This window comes from Anas platyrhynchos, chromosome Z (genome assembly GCF_047663525.1).
Source record: "Anas platyrhynchos isolate ZD024472 breed Pekin duck chromosome Z, IASCAAS_PekinDuck_T2T, whole genome shotgun sequence".
NCBI classification, from domain to species: domain Eukaryota; kingdom Metazoa; phylum Chordata; class Aves; order Anseriformes; family Anatidae; genus Anas; species Anas platyrhynchos.
The window spans coordinates 51,432,551-51,454,912 of record NC_092621.1 but is presented as its reverse complement, the minus strand read 5'-3'; the positions used below and the strand labels follow the sequence as shown (position 1 = coordinate 51,454,912).

Genomic DNA, 22,362 nt, shown 5'->3' with positions numbered 1-22,362 from the left:
TCATTTGGTTGCTTTGCACTTGGACATGTTCCTTGGAAAGCTGCTTAAACTCTCTTCAAAGCCTGGACTACCTGGGAATTGATTGCTTCCTCTAACTGGCACTGATGCTGTAGCTGGATCCCTCGAAATCCCATTTGACTGCTTCTGCTTCCTGAGCAGGTGACAGAAACTTTCACAACCAGAGAGCAGAGAAGAAGGAGTTGGACTTCTGCATAGGGGAAATATTTGGAAGTTTTGAAGATGTTTCCCCTGCTCAGCTGCCAACCCGACGTTAACCAATCACCTGATCTTTTGCATTCCAGTGTGAGGAAGGTTTTAGCAATTCGTGTCAATAGAGAGCTTGAAGGGAAATGCGTTCCTTTCATACATTGTAAACTTTGATTCCTGCCCTATTGGGAAGACTGAGCCATTTCTAACACCAGCAAAAGTCTCAAATCAGTTAGGAAGGAAAGTTAGTTCTGAAAACACTCAGTCACCTCTGTGCATGCCAAACCCTTAATGGCACTGTGCAAAACGCACATTGCAGTGATGAATCGCGTTGTGGAATGAATGGCAACATACATATTTGGCTCCAGATCCAAAATGTCACTTATTTGGCCATTTTATTTAGGGTAGCACTCCCCTCCCCTCCCATTCCCTCCCTGGCCCATTCCTTACTTCCCACCAATACCAACCCCCTCTCCTCCCCTCCCCTCCCCTCCCCTCCCCTCCCCTCCCCTAAAATCCCCTCCCCTCCCCTAAAATCCCCTCCCCTCCCCTAAAATCCCCTCCCCTAAACTACCCTCCCCTCCCCTAAACTACCCTGCCCTAAACTACCCTCCCCTAAACTACCCTAAACTACCCTCCCCTAAACTACCCTCCCCTCCCCTCCCCTAAACTCCCCTCCCCTAAACTCCCCTCCACTCCCCTCCCCTAAACTCTCCTCCCCTAAACTCCCCTCCCCTCGCCTCCCCTAAACTCCCCTCCCCTCCCCTAAACTCCCCTCGCCTCCCCTAAACTCCCCTCCCCTCCTCTAAACTCCCCTCCCCTCCCCTAAACTCCCCTCCCCTCCCCTAAACTACCCTCCCCTCCCCTAAACTCCCCTTCCCTCCCCTAAACTCCCCTCCCCTAAACTCACCTCCCCTAAACTCACCTCCCCTCCCCTAAACTCCCCTAAACTCCCCTCCCCTAAACTCCCCTCCCCTCCATTCCCCTAAACTCCCCTCCCCTCCACTCCTCTAAACTCCCCTCCACTCCACTCCCCTATGCTCCTCTACACTTCCCTCCTCTACACTCCCCTCCCTACACTATCCTCCGCTACACTCCCCTCCCCTACACTCCCCTACACTCCCCTTCCCTAGACTCCCCTCCCCTACACTCCCCTAAACTCCCCTCCCCTACATTCCCCTACACTACACTCCCCCAAACCCCCCTACACTACACTCCCCTGCACTCCCCTCCTCTATGCTCATCTCCCCTGCACTCCCCTCCCCTGCACTCCCCTCCCTACACTATCCTCCCCTACACTCCCCTCCCCTACACTCCCCTACACTCCCCTCACTATCCTACACTATCCCAACACTATCCTACACTAGCCTACTCTCCCCTACAATGCCCTACATGCCCCTGCCCTGCCCTCCCCTCCCATTCCCTCCCCTTCCCTCCCCTTCCCTCCCCTTCCCTCCCTTCTTGTCCTTTTCTTTCCCCCTCTCTTCTCTTCTCCCCTCTTCTTCTCCCCTCTTCTGCTTCCTTTCACGGATCTGAACGCAGAAGGGGGAGAAGCGTAACTCCAGATCGCTTCAGTCGCTCTGGCAGCTTGTATCACTGGCTGATCCATGGGAATCCATCAGCAGCAATCGGAAGCGTTCCAGCTGCTGTGGGACCAGTCAGGGAACAGTCTCAAACTGGGAAGCGCTGACTTCCTTCCGCGGCTCAGACAGGTGACTTTCAATTTCGCCCTGGCTGGGTTGTGTCCCCTTGCTCTGTCCCCACCTACGCTGCAGTTTGGTTTAGAAGCAGCAGCACGGTTTGGAAGTAGTTCCACTACTTCCATTTTCGGTGATTTGGCTTGGCTCGCCAAGTGGTTTCTGTCAACAGAACACAAGAAGGAGATTTGGGTTAGAAACAACTCCATGAGGAGCTCCTTTCCACATGGGCAATGAATATTTCTCCTTTCCTAATGGAGACTACAGTGTAAGAGATAAGGACAGATCATTCCGAGAGATTTTTCAGAGAATTGTCCCTTGGGGGTGCTTAGTCCAGAGGACCAGAGTTCATCTGTCCAAAGTACACCATGGAAGCACTCTGAATTACTTCCTAACAGAAGCATGGCCTTACCATGTCTGATACGGCTTCGGCTGGTTTCAGTGTTCTTCTTCACTTCATAAATACCTAAATTAAGTACTGTCCTATCAAGCAAATACCTTTTTCTCTTGATATCTCTGAGTTGATGGAAGACCCAAGACACTTGGCTCTTCACATCATTGGAAGAACCAAGTGTACTTCCAATATTCACAGCTTCGGAGGAAATGGAGATGAGGTTGAGAATGGATGAAAAACACCAAGTGTTCTTCCCATCTTCACAGCTTCTAAGCAAGTGGAGATGAGGCTGTGCAAGAACCAAACAAACTGCTGATCCAGAAGCAGCCTAAAGACTGTCTTTAACCAGGGCCTTGCATTCTTCATCTTTATACCATTACTCGCCTTCAAGGGCATGATCCTTATCTTACTGACTTCCTACCACTATAGCAACGCACCTGCTTCTCTCACAAAACTTACGGGTGGGAACTGGAAAGATTCACCAGCATTCTGTATTTCACTCCTCATCTCAATTCTCTTTTGGCCTGCGAAGCTTTTCAGATCAGAGATGAAGATCAGATGTAATCTGGAGTTTGGGATACTGCAAAGGAAAAGAAGAATCATACTGAGAACTCTTTTCAACCTCACTTGCAAGCGCCAAAGTCAAGAATACCAAAAGGAAAAAGGATGCCACTTGATCGTGGTAAGCATAAATTGGAGCACAGGTCTCCTCTAACTGAAGCGAGGTTAAACAGGTTCCAAACAAGGTTAAGGAGCACACCCACAATCATTTCCATAAAACTGTGTTTTCAAACAAATGGTTGAAAGATTTAGATTTTCTTACAAGCGACGAATGAAAAATAAAGAAAGAAAAGAAAATGACCAGGACATGCAGTCTAGCTTACTCTAGCTTACTTTGCCTAGTTCAGAATCTGCGTCTTGGGTCACAATCAGGAAGCAGCATTGTGCAGAAATGCCAAAGCCTCCCCAAACTTGTTCTATCTTCATCAACAAGGGCTTTGATACTGCTGCCTCCTCAGCAACATCGGCAATTGACTAGGAAAGCTGGTGTCCACCAGGTCAAATCAGGACTAGGAAATCCCTCTTGCCACAACTGCACACTTGCACCAGAGTTGGCAGGTCAGAGCGATGGACAGAGAAGCATCTAGAAGAGTGTTAGAAAACAGACTTTAGAAGAGATTTCCATCAGCCCAGGAACAATTACTTGCTCATCCCTTCAGACTGAACTCTAAGTAGAAGCAGGTGATCCCAAGCTGCATTCCTGACATCTATGCTGCAAAGTCATCAAATGTGACATGTTATTCTACCAGTCTGTAATGAACATAAACAAGAGTTTGAGTTGAGGATGTTGGTTTAGAATCAAGCTCAAAGTGTTAGTCCTTGGATATGTTTTTGTCTGCAAGTGTTTTCACTGTTTCCCAGACAATGTCTCCAGCAAGCTAGCTGTTTGTTTCATTTGTTCTGTTCTGTTTTGTTCTGTTCTGTTTTGTTTTCTCAGTAAGGTTTCTTAGAGAGATAAGATTGAAGTGATCGTATTGCATGCCCATCCATCCCTCCCCTTTGCTTGTCCAGAGCTTTTACCTTGTCTACCACGATGCATGAACTTGGTCATAGGCACAGTTGTTTCAAAGACATTCTGCTGCTCGACCTGTTGTGAAAACAGAGAGCTAAGTATTTGGACGAGAACATGCTTCCACCTGCACTATGACCTCCACAACTAGATATGGAGCCATATCAGCCAGAAGGAAGTTTCCTTCACAGCTGCTGCTTCTTACACTATCTGGACTCTTACTTTTACTCTTACTTGCCTTTCCTGCATTAGCACAAAAAAAAAAAATAAAAAAAAATTTTGGAGATTACCTTTGCCATTTGATGTCTTCGTTTCCAGAAACTACCCTGAATCACCTTTATGAGAACTGTCCCACACTGCGAGCATGGGTGTTGCAGTCAGGCCAGATATGTCCCTTCTACGTCAATACCAAATCTGTCAAGTTAAGAACATGGAATTAATGAAAAGGATCTGAGGTCACTTTTTTTTTTTTTCTAGACCAAGAAGAACCAGCAAAAGTCGGGTGAAAAATGAAATGAAAAATGTTAAGGCCAGGCAGCTTGCTCACTGCAAGTGCTAATCTGAAAGCAGATGGAGTGCATCTTCATACACTCCATCCTGAGACACTCCACTCAACAGGCCAGCCCAGCTGATGAAGTGCATTGCTGTCCTGAAGTTTCATGTGATGGGCTACTTTTAAGTCTCTTGTTTGTGCTGTAGTACTTGAGGTCTATGGCAGGACCACAGCACACTCTTATTTGTCTACCCTTCTTTCTTGATCGTGTGTGGGAAAGAGAGAACGTGCAGAGGCCCTCAGCCACATGTTGCACCTGTCACTCTGTGCAGCTACATCACTGAGCCCAAGTACCAAACTTCATGCTTGTGAAAGGACTTTACACAAACTACAGAAATCTAAAATGAAGCATCCAAACACTTACAGAAGGGTGGGCCCTCTCGATGCACCTCAGCGTGGGATCCACAAGTCCTCACGTGGTTTCATCCAGCACACTTCTCTGTCCCTCCTCGCTACACTTGCTCAGAGGCAGCTGTTACCAAGGTGTCACAGTGACATCATTCAATTCTGTTGCTGAAGTCATCACCGTAGGCCCCTGGCAGCGGCAACACAACACTCTCTGTTGCTAATGCGAATGTCTCAGAAACAAGTAGAGAAGTACCACTCTCCCCAAGCTGACTTGAATTGGAGTAGTTCCAAAATTATTCTCTGCCCCCCTACATCTGGGGAAGGTGTGTGAGAAATCTTTTCCTTAAGAAAGGATTACAAGCCAAAAAAAGCTTGCTTCTGATACGTTCCCCTTCCTTTTAGAGCTGTTCGCCTTTGATTTCCAAGTAAGAAAAAAGAAGGTGAAATCAACAATTCTCCTCCTCCGAGTTGGGAATACGAAATAAGCCCAATTATTTAGGAAGCCTGAAAAAGGAAACTATACATTTCCTTGTTAAACACCTTGTTGCTTCTGAAAACTTTTCCAGTCCTTTGCAGCTGCAGTGCTTTTCGGTGGGTGGGCAGCCGAGCTCCATCACGGCCACTCTCTCCCTCCCCCTCCTCAAAGAGAAAGGGAGAGAAAATACGATGCAAAGGGCTCAAGGGTTGAGACAAGGACAGGGAGATCGCTCAACAAGGATCGTGATGGGCAAAGCAGACTCAGCATAGGGAGACAGGAAGATTTCCGGCCTAACTACTACTACTCCCAGGCTAGACAAGTGAGAACCAAAGGAAAGAAACCAAAACCACCTTCCTTCCCCCCATCTGAGCTCTTCCAGCTCCTCCCCCCGTGCAGCGCAGGGGAACAGGGGGACTGGACTGGGGGTTGTGGTCAGTCTGTAGCACTTCATCTCCACCACTCCTTCTCGGTCCCTCTCTGCCCCTGCTCCACGTGGGCTCCTCTCCACGGGCTGCAGCTCCGGCCCGGGGCCTGCTCCTGCGGGGGCTCTCCATGGGCCGCAGCCTCCTCCAGGCCACATCCACCTGCTCCAGCGGGGGCTCCTCCACCCATGGGGGGGCTGCAGCGTGGAGATCTGCTCCATGGGGGACCCATGGGCTGCAGGGGGACAGCCTGCTCCACCAGGGGCCTCTCCCTGCACAGCCCGCAGGGGAACTGCTGCTGCCTGCCTGCAGCACCTCCTGCCCTCCCGCTGCACTCACCTGGGCGCTGCAGCTCTGGTGCTTTATTTTCTCACTCTTCTCTCCCAGCTGCTGTAGCACAGCAGTTTTTTCCTTTCCTTCAGTCTGCCCTCCCAGAGGCCCACCTAGCATAGCTCCCTGTCTCAGCTCTGGCCAGCAGCAGGTCCCTTTTGGAGCAGCTGGAGCTGGCTCTGGTCCGATGTGGGGCAGCTGCTGGGCTCTGCTCACAGAGACCACCCCTGCAGCTCCCCAGCTACCAAACCCTTGCCAGGTAAACCCAATACACATGTATGGCTGTAGGGCTGTGTTTTGACAATGTAAGTTAAAAAAAAATGTCTACATACATGTATATCTATATATGTCTAGTATTTGATTTGTTCTTGCTACACGCAGAAGTATTTTAGTTTCTTCCTTTCTAATTTAAGTCTAAAATAATGATATTCACTAAAATTGTATCCTCTTCTGTGTAATGAGGGCTTTTATTAGTGTTATTCAACCAAACCATATGCTTCACAGTATAATAATGGAAAGGATTTAGGACCAACACTTTATCAGTATACATGTATAGCAGAGAAGGACATACAGGGGATATGTTCTGACACTAGTTGGAATATCACCAGACAGAAAGTAAAGGCACTTATCTAGACCATGTTTTCCTTCTCTGACTCCTCTTCTTTACCTTGGCATTACAAACAACTACTTGTGTACTTGTGAAAGCACTGGGAATGCTCTTCGTTACATTTAAATAGTCTGTTATTTACTAATAATCAGTCCATGTTACTATACTATACAATGCTGCAGTAGAAAAAAGAACATGTAATGTAGAGAAGGAAGGCGTGTGCTGCTTTGGATTGACATGATCTAGCACTTTTTTCTGTCTTTTTTTATTCGCTCCAGCATGTAACTTTGCAACAAAATTTTGTGTCTTAGAAAGCAGGCATAGTTTCTTAAACTGTGTGGTATACTACAGTGGTTTAAAAGTCAGAGAGTTTTGAAGACAGAAGAACAGTACAAAACATCACAACGCCGGATGGAATTCTTCTGACTAAAGATTAAAATGACAGTCTGTGTTCATTGCTTTTAAAGGTACAGTTGGATTGCATGTCATGTTCCTACCTAATAATGGCTCAGGATATTTTCCTTTTTCTTTTTGTAAAGGACCTCAGTTAAGTCTATGTCCCATGGTTATGAACGCTTCCTTTACATTGACAATCCCCCCCCCCCTTTTTTTTTACAGTAATTTTTTGATGGTTTGTGAATTTTTTCAACCATTGTGCTTAGCCAGTTAGTTACACAAGAGTTACCAGGGGAGGTGGAAGAATACCAAGTTTTCTGTCATAAAGAATGAAGGAGGTGCTTTCAAGATAAAAAATTAAAAGTAAATAAATATATTTTAAAAAGAGCTAAGAATTGGTTCTATTTTTAAGTTATCTTGTATTTAGGGTATTCTGAGGCTTGGCAGTTGATTCAAAGTGAAACATGAATTTTGTTCTACACCAAAAATTAAAAATAATTTTTAAAAAAGACTTTTTATTTCCTCCTGGTTGTTTCTATGCACTATATTTCTCTTCCATAATGTTATTAGATATTGTCATACAGAGGAAGATGTCATGTTTTGCAACAACATATTTAGTAGAAATGAAAGTCACAAAAAGAAAGCTAGATTCTGAAAAGAAGAACAGGGTAGAAAGCAATGTATTTTGTTTTTAGGACTCTAGCCCAGATCTGTGGAGAGGTTATCTTGTGGGTTAACCATTTTCAAGTTGTATGCAAATTTTCAGAACTAGATAATCTCTTCAAGATGTTGACGCAATTATTGGCTCAATGCCTGAAAGAATTACTCAGATGTCTTTGAACTTTTTGAACCAGATGAGCAACTATTTGAACCTTCAAGAAATTTGGAAGAGAAAGGGGTTCTTAGAGTTTGCAAATGTAGTTCTAGAAATGCACCAGAGTTTTATTTTGCAGGCAGCATATCAATATCTTAGCAACTACCTTACTGGCATTATACTACTTTATAAGAACCAATTGGAAGCAAAGTGGTTTTTTTGTTTGTTTGTTTGTTTTGTGTTGTTTCTTTTTTTTAAGTCATTGTTATAAAAAGCTGTTTACTTTCCCATTCACAGGCTATTACAACACATCACAACTTTTATTCATTCAAGATTTCTTTCTAACTCTAAAATATTTTTTATCAGTAAGAGAATGTTAACTCAATACTTATGAAGTATTTTGTAGTATTATTTGAAGTATTATGAAGTATTACTCTTCAGCTCTTTGCGATGTTTAGTTCTATTTTCTGTTTCAATAATGCTTCAAGAGAAGTATGCAGTGTTTACTTCTGCAAATGAGTGCAGAATCAGGTAAGAACCTTTTATCGAATCTTGTCCTCTGCTGAGCAGAGCAGATTCCACTAAAGTCGGTGTGGATGAGCAGCCATTTATCTCTGGATGGAATTTGGCCCTTTGGCCATTTGGAATTAATACAAAAATCTCTTAAACCGTGAGGAGCTAAGCTTTAGGATTGCAAAAATTCTTCATGTGCCAGGCAGCCGATGAATGTAAAAAAATTTTACACTGATTCAAATAAAACTATTGCCCAAGAAAATGAAGAGTACCTGAAACTTAGGATGGCATGACTTAAAAACACTTGCTACTTGTCTAACCTGCTTGGAGAAATTTCTAAATGTAATGTAATTCTAAATGCAATTTCTAATGAGTAAGCAGGGAGCTTTGTAGTGTTAGGTGAACAGCTTTTGAATATGACTCAGAGACGCCTGTACATGCAAAAATGAAACTAATTTGGGGAAATTAGTTCAAACGGTGCCTACACATCTGGGATCACTAAGATTGAAATTCTTCATGACGCACACATAGATCATGATATTCGTAAGTTCAGTCTCTCATTTGATAAGAAGTAAAGTAAAGGAACACGAATGTATAAGCATACTTTTTTTTTTGAAATAGCATTCCTTGAAAGCAGTTGGTAGTTATAAAATGAAAAAAGAAATCCTATAAAGAACAAAAAGTCCTATACTTGGTCAGTCCCTTGTTAATTTAGCAACTAATGGGAGCGGTAGATGGCTTCTTCTGGGAACAAAATGGAGGCCCATAACCTTGGAAATCCCACTCAAAGCACGATGATCTTCAGGAGAAACCAGAACTTTCAAGAGGCAGCAGCTCTTCCTGGGACACACTGGGTACTGGGAGGCTGTCTTAGCGCACCTGGAAGCAGCACTGCATGGTGATGCATTCCCATCCCATCCCATCCCATCCCAGGTATTGCCACCCCTGAGATGGTGATGTCAGGTTGATCCAGAAGAGGTAGAGAGTGATTGACAATCATGCTCATCTACTCCTCTTTATTGCTAACAACTCCTGGCCTACAGCCCTTAGGCACAGCTGCATAAACCTCAGTGCTTGCAGCTTCGGATCTGACCTTTGGCTTCAGCCAGCACAGCTGTGAGTTCGCGAGCTGCTGGGGCTGTCTGGGAGCTCGGCGTTGTGGTAGGATGTAGTCCCCAAGAGAGGGGCATACGTGCACATAGACAGGTCAGATTTGTGTTGTTAATTTGTGGTTTGCTTCATCTTAATTATTCTTACCCCTCATTCATGCTGGGTTAATGAGCTAACTTTAATAGAACTTGCTTCCTGCACACTAGAGGCAAAAGCAATACATGATTTCAGTCACTGAAGCCAAATGGAAATAAGCAATACTTAATTTTCTGCAGTTTACTTCAGACATTCTTGCATCATATAGTGTAAATGTCAATGAACTGGTGGTCGGCCTCTTCTCACAGGTAACTAGTGACAGGACTGGAGGGAATGGCCTCGAGTTGCACCAGGGGAAGTTCAGGTTGGAAATGAGGAAACATTTCAGAACAGTCAGGCACTGGGACAGGTTGCCCAGGGAGGTGGTGGCATCACCATCCCTGGGGGTGTTTAAGGACAGGTTGGACGTGTCGCTTGGGGATATGGTTTATGGTTGACACTGGTGGTTGGACCAGATGGTCTTGGAGGTCTTTTCCAGCCTTAATGATTCTGTGATTCTATGAATGAAGGGAAAACATCAATAATTGTTATTTTATTTTATGAATGTCACTCATCTGTTGTTCCACAGAAGTCAGTTATTAATAAAAATGACAAGGTCAAGTCACTTTTCTTGAAGTACAAAGGATATGCACAATAAAACTCTGCATCCTAGTATGGGTCCTTCTTAACGAATAGTTTGCCCTGTACATATCAGTACAAAGAAAAAAGTGTGTGGTTTTCTAGGAAGTCTCATCAGGAAGAAAGGGCTGGTAAGAGACTCCTTGTACCCTCTTACTTTCTTCTAGCACACACAAAAAAAAAAATGTCTGTAATGACATTGCTGAGAATTTAAAAGGTAAGAACATGCTTGTAATTTCTGCACCTAATTAAAAATATACTTTTACATCCTTCTAGTGCGTGAAATATTAGTTAACTTCAATAGTGAATTCTTGGCCAGAAAGCTATATCACCTATGTACACCTCAATATCAACTTTCTCATCCAATAAACATTGATATGCCCTCATATGTATCAGTGGCTATTTATTGCAAGACATTTTTTACAGTATGACTCTTTGTGTGCACGTAGTGGTGAACGTACATAGGGGAGCAATGACTGCTGAAATCTCTACCAAGATTGCACTGGGTCATGGTAATGATTTCAGAGTGGCAGGGCCTAAGTGGGCTCTGCTCCCATACTTCTGAGAAGATTGCATCTTACCTCTGCTTCCATACAGATAATAAAATCCACTCTGAATGGCTTAGTGCTCCAGTAAGGTACACAACTAACATGCCATGTAGAAACCACAGCTCTGTGAGAATTAAGGGATTTTCTGAACTGCTGAGTTTGGCATTGGTGTTTCAGTAACAGAATTTCTGCATTCCAAGTCCTCTGCTCACATACACACATTGTCTTCACCATTCAAATTTCTACATGCCACAAGATAAATTCTTCTGCATCGCTCTTTCTGCTGGCCTTTATCCACAGGGTTAGAATCTGCATGCAGTTTGAGGTTTTTATCAGAATATAGCTCTACCTATTAATTACAACTATGAGCAGTGTGAAATTAAACAGTACTTCAAGTACCAACCGGTAGAACCTGCTTAGTAGAATCAGCATTTGACTTCTAAAGAATAATGAATAATAAAATAGTAAAATATAGGAATGTTTGTGTCTGCATTGCTTTCATGAAGTAGGAAGAATGCCAGAATGAAATATGGCAACAGTGAAAGAAAATGTAGAGGTCATACGCCATCGTGCCTTAAAGCATCTTTTCTATTTAATTTGGAGAGCTGAAAACATTCTATACTCACTTGTAATTACAGCATGCTATTCACAGAGCTCCAGAAATGAAAACTTAGTAGACAAAAACATGTTGCAACTTCCTACTGGTGTTTTGGTGAATCTTTTCTTTTGCTCTCTGTTGTGGTTTAGTCCAGCAGGCAGCTGGGAACTAAACAGTTGTTAGTTTACTCTCCAACAGTGGGATAAGGGAGACAACTGAATTTAAATTTTTATTTTTATTTTTTAAAAAGAAGTGCAAAAACTTGCATCAAAAAAATGATGCACAATACCATGGTGCCACAGGGTATGGAATATTCCTCTGGTCACAGCTTGGGCCATCTGTCCTGCTGGTGTCGCCTCTTGGCTCATTGTGTACTCCCAACCTCCTTGCTGGCGGGGCAGTGTGAGATGCTGAAAAATCCTTGGCTCTGTGTAAGTACTGCTCTGAAATAACTAAAACATCAGTGTGTCATCAACATTATTTTCATCCTAAATCCACTTTTTTCCTTGTCCAAGAAAGTGGAAATGATTCCACAGACAGAGGTAAAGCAACACTTAAAAATGGAACAGGTTATTATTATCAACTTGAGGAGTCTGGAGCAAGCCTCCCTTTTCTGAATTTTCAGAAGCAAAAAGTCATAAAAAACATAGGAAGCATTTCCATCAGAGAGATTGTTCTATCAAAGAGTATTACACTGCTAAGAAATGAGGTTTACTCTGGATTCTGCCAACTGCAATTGTACCAGTGCAGGAAGTCATAATGGACAGAAACGTACTGTTGCTGTTCTTGCATATGAGTTTATGTGTCTCAGTGTGCTGTATTTACCTCCCTCAATATGAGATCTGGAACATGTAGTACTTCTCTGTACTTCCATGTAGGCTAGAAATACAGGACTTAAGATGAAGTATTGAAAATTATGTTTTCTTGAGGATTTTAAACATGTGATTATCCAAGTATCATACAGTTTTAGTATTATGACGTGCTGTCCTATAATTTAATTTTATTGGATTTACGATTAATGCAATGTCTTAATGGTTGGTCAAAACCACTGACTCATCAAACCTATGTTCTTCAAGCCTTGTAAGACAAAAAAACACAAATGGTGATTTTTTCCATATTTTAACTACAACACTATTGCGGTCCAGCTATGAGTAATTAAAGAGTAATTAAATTGAGATTGTATCAACACACTAACCACACAGACACTAATAAAGAAAATACTAAAAAAAAATGGGGATAATGTTGTGATGTACCAGTGTGACCCCTTTGTTATCTCTTTGGCTGGCTGGATCCTGCTGCTATTGAATATACTGACTTCATCTGGAGCAGATTTGAGTCCTGGGGAAGAAGGAATTTACTGTTTGGTTTTACTTTGAGGGAATATCAGGGTGTTATGGGGTTGTTACTTGTTCACTATTTTTTCCCCCTTTTTGAAAAATGCAAAATGCATAGGAAGCAGACTAATCTTAATTTGCTATGAAATTGTTCTACCATTTACAGTATCTTCCTTGTGCTAGTGCTCCATATCAGAATCCCTTGACATCTGGAGGTAATCAGAGTTCCTAACTCTGAAATACAGTACAGTTCCTATAAGACTTCTTTGTGAATAACATTATTAAAGAAGAACTCTACACCCTAGACAACTTTAAAATGATATTGTCTTGTACTTTATTTTTAAAATGCATAAGGCTTTCACATGCTTCTAAATCTTCAAATGTATAAAGTGAAAACTGGTATTTCCAATGCCTGTATGGAGGCTGCAACACCCTTAGAACAAACACTGACACTCCTTATCTTCCCAGCCACATAAAAGAAGCTATTGGTATAAAACTAAATATAAAGGCATGTCAGCACCTGAAATTTGCTGCAGGTTTATTATATGTTGTGCATTGTCACGCACAGCAACTACTTTAGGAGCAGTCCATATTGTGGGATTTCAGCATTTTCACTGAAGGTCTCTAAAATCACTCTAACCCAGTAACTATCCTAACTACTGTTGTGGAGCCTGGAGCTGTTTCTGTTGGAAGCAAAGAAATCTTAATGCTGTGCATCAGTCTGAGCTGCCCTTCTTGTTCCATCCCATCATCACTGTGCATGAGTTAATGTGTTTGGGTTTTATTGTGGTTTTTCTGTGACCTTGCACTGGTGGGTTTTTTTGTTTGTTTGTTTTGTTTTGTTTTTGATGCTCTGTCAGTACAGAGAGGAGCCAGTCTGGTGAGCAGTGTGATTCATGGTATTAAATAGAGTTGGATATTTCTCCCATGGCTTTTCCAGGTGTTTATTCTCTTGAATAAATGAGCTCTGACTGGTGAGAGGGCAGCATATGTGAGTGAGCAGCAGGCTACTAGAATACATGTACAGTTTTCTGAAATTCAGTACTAAACTTGCTTGGAGATGTGGAACAGATAAACCACATGAGAGTCCACATTAATGCACAGAAACCAGGAAGCTCACTATGCCTACTGTCACCTCTCAGGTACTAATTTAAAGTCAAAGCAAGTGTTTAATTTTGTTTAATTAAGATGTTTAATTTTGCACTAACTCACACTTTTTTTTTTTCTTGACCACTAAAAGGACAACAATATTTTAACTAAAACTTTGAGTTGTGATTGTTCAGTGGAATTCATAATTAGTCTTTGAAACAAAAATAAATAGCTTTATTAAACTGATGACAAAGTCACAGAAGTTGGCAACAATTAATGTGTTCTCTTAGCCATTGTCCTTACTAAGTGAATTGGAGTTGTTCTGTCACCAGCTACAGCAAAGTGCTCTCATGTATTAGAATGGTTGATACCTCTGTAATTTTTCAGCAAAACGTTCTTCCCGAAGACCATTAATTCAGTATAAGCATAAGTCTCCTGTGCTAACTGGCATACTATTAAGCAAGGAGATTCTCTGTAATCTGTATTATAGCTGTTTGCCTGTGTGGAAATGGGATGTTTCTAGTTTTGCACAGAAGTTTTTAAATAGTCCCTAATAAGCTCTCAGCTCAGAGCTCACGTGGAGCTACATATCTTCAGTTCCTGCTTCTCTTTTACCATTTGTAGTTTCTTTCTCTCTGCTTTGGGGTTTTGCAATCACTGTGGGAAGTGACTTCAGCACGGACTAACAGTAATATCACTACATCTCTCCTACGTGGACTTCTATGCAGGGGGGGCGGCAGGTATAGAATATTCCCTGGACATTATCTCAGTCAAAATCAACCACCACCGTGCATTCCTTCCTCTAAACATGCATCACAGGGTGATTTTCTCTGCCTCGAAAACTCTAGGATCTGCTTGAGTAAAGAAAAATGAACAGTGGTGGTGTCAGTAATGGATACTGAGGAGCGCTACACCTCTTGCAACATTCTTTCTGCTTTGGTCTTTCCTGCACTGCTGCTTCAGGCTACATTCCCTTCTCCTCCCCTACCTTCATCAATCTTAGTGTGCCACAAGCATGCAGATGCAGCAAGGCCGCATCCCAAATACCTCTATTCATGCTATTTCAGCTTCTCCTGGAGGATATATATCCCACAGAACACAAAATAGTCTTCAAAAAACTTTCAATGCGATGGCTTCAGCAGAAATGAAAAAATACATATTTTTACCTTAAACAGTAACTGAAAGATTCCCAGAATCTTTATTTTATTTTATTTTATTTTATTTTATTTTATTTTATTTTATTTTATTTTATTTTATTTTATTTTATTTTATTTTATTTTATTTTATTTTATTTTATTTTATTTTATTTTATTTTATTATATTTATTTTTTGCATTTTGTGTATATGCAGGAAATACTGATAGCTCTGTTTGATCTGTTTGAATCCTTATGAGGTACGATTTAAAATTAATAATTTAAAAGTACTTCTTAGGCAAGGCTTTGAGTTATACATGAGGAAACTTATTAAAAGTAATGTAGTCGTACATGAGTTATTACAATACAAAGTAGTAATTAGAAACACATGGACCATGTAGACCTTACAGTTATCTGACTGGCATCACTTTTGCATTATCAAAGCCAAAAAAAAAACAGGGAAGAGTATTACTATTATCCTATCTGCTGATGTGACTAGTCTCCAGATTTTGCTGTCTTTCTAAACATCTGTAAACATACTTATTCCCTGCTTGCCACTTCCTCTTCCCTCCCAACCCCCAACGCTGCAAAGGGAAAATAAAGCAAGATTCTGTTTCAGAGTGTCTGTGTCCCCAGTAGTGGTCTTTAGTCAGCACTATATAGCCAAAGGAATTAACATTTTCATTGACTTGCCAGAATTAAATACAGTAATATTTATGATGCATAAATGATAACACGGGGAGAAAAAAAAAAAGGAATCTGCTGAAAGACAGTCTTTTTAGCACTTTAGTGTAAAGTTAATTGCACTTGGGATCAGGTCCTGATATGCTGTGCATACAAGTACAAAGTACAGGTTTATTTTGTGCTCCAAGGTTGTGAAAATGCTTAGCAAAGTTTCACTTACTTGATACTGACTGTAGCTGACAGGAACAGCCCTTCTAGATCCCTGCTACATCTAGCAGGACTGTAACTATTTTTTCTGTAACTTGTTGTTACAGAAAAATATTGGCATTCAATTTTTGTTGGTTTTGCTGGCTTCTTCAAAGCACAGACTGCAGGATTTACTCAGATGGACTCTTCTGTAGCAGACGTTCCCTGAGTGGTGTGGGAGTAGAAATGTTGTTTTTGCAGAGTTATATTGTTTAGAGGAAAGGAATGTGGTATTGAGATACGCTTACAGTGATAAGAAAGCTTAGCAGGCGACCTTGTAAAATACAAACAGACTCCTTAGAGCAGTTAGGTGAAAATCACAGTGTAAAGTCAAGTCAGACAAGTGAAGAAACATTACCACTTCAAGCAGTAAAAACTTCAAAAAAAAATTGAAATTTAACAGGCCGGCAACTAAAGGCCATGCATTGTTTGTGAAGCATCAGATAGATTGTGAACCTGGATTACCCCCTCAGTGGGGAAACAGGGGAGGGTCCTGTCATCAAAAAGTATATAAACTGTGTTTTGGAACTAGTAGGGGCACTCTCCTGCTCGTGGAGCGCCCGCCATTGCAATCGTGAATAATTTACTACTTCACTGAGATCCTCGTCTGAGTCTAAGTTATTGGCTACGGCGTGTTTCTCACAATTTGGGGGCTGGTCCAAGATCCAGTCACCTGCTGGGGAGCCCCACCGCCGCAGCAGCAGGAAGGCATGCCCCGCTGATTCCTGTGCATCGACGGTGGTGGTTCTGCGGAGAGCTGACAGAGGGCCTGAGACTGATGACAGAGGCAGGATCCGTGAAGTAGTGGGGAAAGGAAGAAGGTAGGCACTACGGGTTTTAAGAATCGATCCGGTCACTCTGTGCACAGACCAAGGTAAGAAATATTAAGTATTGCCTTGGGGGTCGGGTGAGACTCTGTGCAATGTGTGATTGAGACGTACTTTTGCGAGTGTGGAGTTTTACTGATCCGTGGCTCCGTAGCTCTGCAAGGGGCGAGGCCGGAGACAGACAAAGCGTGAGATAAGGGAGAGAAAGGAAGAGTCTCAGGAAATTTGGTGTACAGTAAGCCCTTGCACAGTGAAGTGCTTGGCAGTACACCAGCAAATCTGGTAAACTCAGAGGTGAGTTACCCGTAAAAAGGGTTACTGAAGGTGTTAAAGGTGTGGTATGTGGTGTCTGACAGAGCTGTTCCAAGTTGAATGAACAGGGAAAGAGAATGTAGGCGTTATCTAAGTAACAGTCTAGAAGTTTTGGTGTATTTGCTGTAGTGTTTGGTCAGTTGCCCAAATATCGAGAAAGGCGGGGGTGGGGGAAGACAGCCTGCTCCACCAGGGGCCTCTCCACAGGCTGCAGGGGGGTTTCGGCTCTGGCACCTGGAGCACCTCCTCCCCCTCCTTGGTGTCTGCGGGGAGGTTTCTCGCTCCTCTCTCTCCCAGCTGCTGTTGAGCAGCAGGTTTATGTTTGGTTGGTTGTTTTCGTGGATGTGCTCTCACAGAGGCACGGACTGTGTTGCTCATGGCTTGGCTCTGGGCAGCGGTGGGCGCCTTCGGGGCCGGATGAGATTGTCCCTTGTCTGCCACGGGGAGGCTTCTGAATTTTTCTCGTGGGTGATGGCACTGCAGCCTCTCCCTGCACCCCCTCCACCCCGAACCTTGCCACCGAACCCAATACACTGGGGCATCTAGGTCATTACTGGCTTGTAAAGTATCAGGGATTAAATTAACCAATGAAACCCTCAAAAGTGATGGGGGTAGAAGGGGCTGGGATAACAGTGCCACTTTTGGGGGATACCAAGCTGAGACTAGGGGATAAAATGATCACTGGGCAATTATTGTATGTACCCAAGGCAGGGACTAACTTGTTGGGAAGGGATTTGATGATGAAATTGGGCATTCAAATAGTAAATTGTTAGACTGGAATAACAGTGTTATTAATGGAGTGCTCTCAGGCCCTGAGAGCAAACATATATTCACCTCTAACTGGAAAGACCCTGAAATGGGGGTGGAAGCAACAATACAGGTGGACAGTTTTACCTTGGGTTTACAGGGCTGCCAATTTATTTGGGCAAGTTCTAGAACAGATTTTGGAGCAACGGAAACCTCCTGAGGAGGTGTTACTGTTACAAATATGTGGATGATTTTTTATGGTCAGGACAGGAAAAAAGAGTTGTGAATGAAGCTACTAACATGCTATTCAACTTTCTGGGAGAGCAGGGCTTGGGAGTATTGAAAAATAAACTACAATATGTAGAAAACGAAGTCAAGTATTTACGGCATCTAATGTCTAAGAGAAAACGAAGAATAAATCCAGAGAGGATTCAGGAAATTGTTGAAAACCAAGAAAGAACCAAAAAGTTTTAAGAGAAAGATTTTTTTTTTTAAGGAATCAGTTGCCAGGAAGTCTGAAGGAAAATGGATACTCCCTGATGGGAGAGAAATGCTGAATAAAGCACCAATGAGGCAAATATTAATTGTTTTACCTCAAGAGTCAGTGGGAGGTGCAAGCAACGTGCGATGTTGTGCTAAGAAAGTGTGTCTGTGTATTAATACACACTTTAGCAAAGCAAATATGCCATATATCAAAAGGTAAATAAAAAGGTCATCCGTAACCCACCTAGAGGGGGACGGGAGGCAGGGATCCTACATTTTCAAAGTATACAGGTAGACTTTACTGAATTACTTGTTTGTCCTAAGTGACCACGTGACTGTCTGGGTGTAAGCTTTACTGCAAGGGTTAAAGCAGGCCTTAGAGACTTAGTGGGATTTTCACACCCCCGGCACCCCTCCTCTTTTGGGAAGGTGGAGTGAATGAACCAGACATTAAAGAAGCAATTAACTAAATTAGTGTTAGAAACCCAACTTCCTTGGGCAAAATGCTTATTCCTACAGGTTCAAACAGCACCGAGAAAGGATATAGGAATTTCACCATATGAGATGCTGTTCAGATTGCCCTATCTGGGCAGAAGGGATGAGATACCACAATTCAAAACAAGAGAGTTTCCTTAAGAACTGCATTCTGGGGTTGTCCTCTTCTTTGTCATCTCTCAGAACCTGTGGGCTATTGGCTCTAACCCCACCTTTGGAATTCCCCATTCACCACCACCACCCAGGAAACTGGGTCCTGATTTGGACCTGGAAAGAATCAACTCCTGCCTGAATGGGAAGGACAATTACTGACCACTGAAACAGCCGTAAGAACTGTGGGAAAAGGTTGGACTCACTATACTCGAGTGAAGGCATACGTTGACCCTAGTACCTGGGAAGCTGTTCCTACAGAAGACTTGTTGGAAGTTGAAATCAAAGAGAAAACTCTTATAGTGGACTCTGAGCAGGATAAAAGCTTACAATTGTAAACTAACCTTTTATTTTCACAGGTAACTAATGAGTGTGGCTTGCGAGTGAGAGAAAGGAGTGGCCTATAGCAAATCGAAGTGCTCCCAAGTGGTTTTTGTTCTAATAGTACATATATCTTATTCCTTGTATTGATTATTATTTGGAAACCTAAGGTTTAAAAATAATGACAGGGAAAATTCAACTGTTACTTTTGTTTCTAGTAATTGTAGGCCTTGGAGAAGGCCTTGGTCGATTAGCAATTTGGAAAAGGCATGACCAGATAATAGTAATACGGGATACCCCATCAAAATATGGGTCACCGTGACAGAGGGTTATGTACACAGTCTGTCATGTTTGATGCCTGTGAGGTGTTATCTTGTAGAGATTTAAACGCCCAGCAATAACTGAGCAGAGAGAACAAATAACTGGGAGAGACCCAACAGCCAGATTGAGAACAGCTGTATGGAAACAATCCTCTGTTGCCATCAGAGAAAGGGAAAAACTCAAGGAGAAAACAGGAGGCCCTCTTTGAAATGTGATAGTTCAAACATTTGAGATTGAAACGGGGTATGGGGATGTGAATACCTGGATAGAATGGGTCAAATATACTGTCCAGAGTCTCAACCATAGCTATTGCTATGCTTGTGCCTCAGGATGATCATTTGCCCAGATAGTGCCCTTCCCATGGGGGTGGACCAAGGATTCCCAGGAGATGCAACATATGATTGCATTGTACCAAGAAAAGACAGCCTGGGGAAATGAGGCCTGTAAGTCTCTCTTTGCTGTTCCTTGCGTGATAGCAATATCACAGTTCCCCCTGCATTCTCTACAGCTATAGGTAACCATACAGCTTGCCTCTCACAGCAGGGTGTGGGTGCTACCCAGCATCTGGAAGAATTTGCCTTGTGCTACCAGGGACTTGATGGGAAACTGCTCAAGACTAGAGATCCCCAGGGCAGATCTCTGGTGGTACTGTGGAGGGAAGATCTTACGGTCCACCCTACCATCTAACTGGGGAGGCACTTGTGCACTTGTTCAATTAGCTATACCTTTCACCCTGGCATTTGAGAAACATCACTAATAGTTTATGTAAATTACTTTTAAGAGTTTTTTTTTAAATAGTTTAATAGCTTCCATAAATTACTTTTATGTAAAAAGTTTAGAAATGAAAACTTTGCTGTTAAATGGTGTGTGTTGGAAAGCTGAGACTTTTAAAATGAAAGGAACAAATGCTATATTATCTCAATGAAATATTTTCCTTGTTTAAGGGAGGGAGGTCTCAATGCTGTGTAGTCTGCTGTGTCTGTAAGATATACAGATGCCTGATATATATGATTTATGTTGGCTGTAAACGTATCAGACTGTGACGGTGGTATTTCAAAGCTGTGTCAAAGTTCTTGTTCAGAGATCAGTTCTAAGAGCTGCAAAGCATATCAGAGTTTTAATAAGCTGAAATCATTTTGAGTCAAGTTGTAAGCCACAAGGGTAAACAACATGTTCCTTTGTTTTGCTTGGCTTTGAGGTAGAGAAGACACTCCTGATTCCCTTGGGCAGCAGTCTGTAGGGATGGCAGTGACAATGCTCAGTCCTCTGTGGCTGTCTTGTGCCTCTGAGCAGTGACCCCTCTGGCTGACTTAATAATGGCACCTACCGGCTTCTCCACACAAAGGAAGCATACCACATATGTGGTTTCTATCAGGCCCAAGCTGCCAAGAGCAAAGGAGCAAGAACAATGTCGATATTCAGTTTCACAAGCAAAGTGTCTGACATCAGCCGAGGCATGGTTTACACGCTTTTCTGTTCGTATTTTCTGTCTCAGCCTAGTGGAACAAGATGAATTCAATCACATAAATATCAGGAAGAAATCTCAGGTGTAAGCAAAAGACAGGGAGCTTTAAATGTTTAAATATGTCTTTTTAATCTGGGAGATGAAATGAAAAACTTCCCATAACTCCTTTGGTAAAAGCAATATGCTTCACTTCAAGCACAATAACTGCAAATCAAATATGGGGAGAGTCGTAATATACATCTCTAAAACAGAATGAAAGCTCAGTGATTTAACACCCAGCGCTGTGTTAAATCTGTGAAGCAGACATAACCAAAACCAACGCTAAACACCTGCAGAGGGCTCAGCTTGTACACCAGTAAAGTATTCCAAATTTTACATGTCTCTTGTACTGCCTGTGAATACAGATCCTTTCACTCTAGTGCCAGCTGCAGTGTAAAACTACCTTGGGTCATAATCCTACTTTACTGACAATTTTATGTTGCAGCAGGTGCTATAGACATGAAATTCCTTTTTTTTTTTTTTTTTCTTTTACCAGCTGTTTTCACTCTTCCTAACCAGCTTTGCTGTTTTCCAAAGGGCTGGGAAAGAGAAGGTTGCATTAAAAGGCAGAGGAAAAAGGAAGAGAGAACAATCTGTGTCAACAACAAAGGCACCATGTAGGAAAAAACAGGGACTCCCCGCTGTGGCTAAATTACCTGTACTCATATAAGCCCCTCTGACTGGAATATATATATATATACATATATATATGTGTATATATATATATATATTTTTTTTTTTTTACTTGAGGGGATGCCTTTTAATAGTTGAAATTTGCAAAAATGATTTTGCTAAGGCAAACTGAGCTGAGAATGAATGTCTACGAATGGACATGCAGTCCCCAGCTTCAGATGGGGCCAACCTCATGTCCTGTGGAAAACTACCATTTTTTTAGCCTCTGCTTGTGGCTCCTTATAGCAAGAACCGTGTTAAATGAGGTAAGGGGAAAATCTTAGTGTTTTCCTGCCGTGAAGCCCTTGCTACAGGAGTTTGTGTGAGAAGAGCCACTGGGTTTCGAAGCGATCCTTCGAAGCGTTCGCCGAGTGGCCCTGGTGCGGACTGATTTACGGAGGCACAGCCTAGTTAGCCGTGCTTGTGGAGGGATGTTGCTGATTTGAGGCCATAAAGCGGACTTTCAGCAGTCCCCGCCGCCGGCACCCTGTGGCACCGAGGGAAGGAGCCGGCAGCCGGGGACACGACGCGCGCCCGGGGGAGCCGGGCTGGCAGCAGATCAGGCGCATCCACACGCCGCCACCGAAACCTGGCTGGAGCCGGCTGCGCATAATTACATTTTATTACACTGCGGCTGCCGCAACGCTTGGAGGAGCCGGGGGGGGAGGCAACAAAGGGCGGCGGGGCCGGGCCGGTCCCCTCAGGAGGGGTGAGGGGGAGGGGGCGGGGCGGTGCCTGACAGTTG

At 42.8% G+C, this 22,362-nt stretch overlaps 2 long non-coding RNA genes across 3 annotated transcripts; both read right to left on the bottom strand.

Annotated features, from left to right (window-relative positions):
- Window positions 1-1,679: 1,679 nt before the first annotated feature.
- LOC140000601 (uncharacterized) lies at window positions 1,680-3,419 on the bottom strand. Of its 2 annotated transcripts, none has more exons than XR_011805655.1 (3): window positions 3,183-3,419; window positions 2,758-2,878; window positions 1,680-2,066 (listed from the first exon to the last, which is right to left on the bottom strand). It is a non-coding gene; the product is annotated as an uncharacterized lncRNA (long non-coding RNA). The 2 variants fall into 2 exon arrangements; XR_011805656.1 differs by having other exon boundaries at window positions 3,193-3,419.
- A 460-nt stretch (window positions 3,420-3,879) lies between these two features.
- LOC140000830 (uncharacterized) lies at window positions 3,880-5,286 on the bottom strand. Its single transcript, XR_011806062.1, has 3 exons — window positions 4,786-5,286; window positions 4,159-4,282; window positions 3,880-3,946 (listed from the first exon to the last, which is right to left on the bottom strand). It is a non-coding gene; the product is annotated as an uncharacterized lncRNA (long non-coding RNA).
- Between the last annotated feature and the right edge of the window lie 17,076 nt (window positions 5,287-22,362).